The 1,522-nt window shown below is 35.5% G+C and overlaps 1 protein-coding gene across 1 annotated transcript in view; it reads left to right on the forward strand.

Annotated features, from left to right (window-relative positions):
* Positions 1–1,522, forward strand: part of LOC109543336 (GTP-binding protein Di-Ras1) — a 32,978-nt gene that overhangs the window by 6,496 nt on the left and 24,960 nt on the right. The window lies entirely within an intron of this gene.

Here is a 1,522-nt window from a genome sequence, read left to right on the forward strand (position 1 = left end):
AGGATCATGCAGTTGTACGAAAACCTTCATCTTAAGCCCAAAATTTATCAAGTCGGCAAAAACCACGAAGCCGTGCGGTTTTAATGAGTTTTCTACGACTTCGAGGTTCAGATGTTTTCTACAGATTTTGAAAGTTTCAAGGTCCGTCGCGCACTTGATTTAAAGTTCGAAATTTTTTCAACGAACGATGCACTTTTGTAAAACCGTTCATTTTAAGCCCAATATTTACGGAGTCCGCTAAAATCAGTAATCGTTGTAGTTTTAACGAAGTTTCTACCTGTTTGAAGCTCAAATGTTTGCTATAAATTGTGAAAGTTTCAAGTTGCGTCTCTCACTTGATTTGAAATTATGAATTTTTTTAAAGGATCATGCAGTTGTACGAAAACCTTCATCTTAAGCCCAAAATTTATCAAGTCGGCAAAAACCACGAAGCCGTGCGGTTTTAATGAGTTTTCTACGACTTCGAGGTTCAGATGTTTTCTACAGATTTTGAAAGTTTTAAGTTCCGTCGCGCACTTGATTTAAAGTTCGAAATTTTTTCAACGGACGATGCACTTTTGTAAAACCGCTCATTTTAATCCCAATATTTAGAAAGTCCGCTACAATCTGTAATCGTTGTAGCTTTAATGCAGTTTCTAGGAGTCTGAGGCTCAGATGTTTCCTATTGACTGTGAAAATTTCAAGTTGTCTCTTACTTGATTTGAAATTATGAATTTTTTCAAAGGATCATGCAATTGTATAAAGACCTTCATCTTAAGCCCAACATTTATGAAGTCGGCAAAAATCACGAAACCGTGCGGCTTTAATGAATTTTCTTCACTTTTATAAAACATCTCAGTTTAAGCCCAATATTTACGAAGTCTTCAAAAATCAGTATTCGTTGTAGTTTCAACGAAGTTTCCACCAGTTTGAAGCTCAAATGTTTGCTATAAATTGTGAAAGTTTCAAGTTGCCTCTCTCACTTGATTTGAAATTATGAATTTTTTTATAGGATCATGCAGTTGTACGAAAACCTTCATCTTAAGCCCAACATTTATGAAGTCGGCAAAAATCACGAAGCCGTGCGGTTTTAATAAATTTTCTACTACTTTGAGGTTCAGATGTTTTCGACAGATTTCGAAAGTTTCAAGTTCCGTTGGGCACTTGATTTAAAGTTCGAAATTTTTCAACGAACGATGCACGAAAACTCTCATTTTAAGCCCAAACTTTACCAAGTTGGCAAAAATCAGTAATCCGTGCGGTTTTAAAGATCTTAGGTGTTTAAAGTTCGGATGTTTGCTATAGACTGGAAAATTTTTAAGTTGCCAGTCGCTCGTAGTTAGAAGTTAGAATTTTTTTCAACAGATGATGAAGTTGTATGAAAACGTTCATTTTAAGCCTAACATGTTCCAAGTGGGCCAGAATCCAGAATTGCTGCGATTTCAATGAGTTTTCCGGGACTTTCAGGCGCAAATGTTTTCAATTGACTGCAAAAATTTCAAGTTCAGTCAAGAAAAAATAATGACATTTTCCAAAAAACCTC

Source organism: Dendroctonus ponderosae, unplaced genomic scaffold (assembly GCF_020466585.1).
Source record: "Dendroctonus ponderosae isolate FM_Combo_2020 unplaced genomic scaffold, Dpon_F_20191213v2 Dpon_F_20191213_9, whole genome shotgun sequence".
NCBI lineage: Eukaryota > Metazoa > Arthropoda > Insecta > Coleoptera > Curculionidae > Dendroctonus > Dendroctonus ponderosae.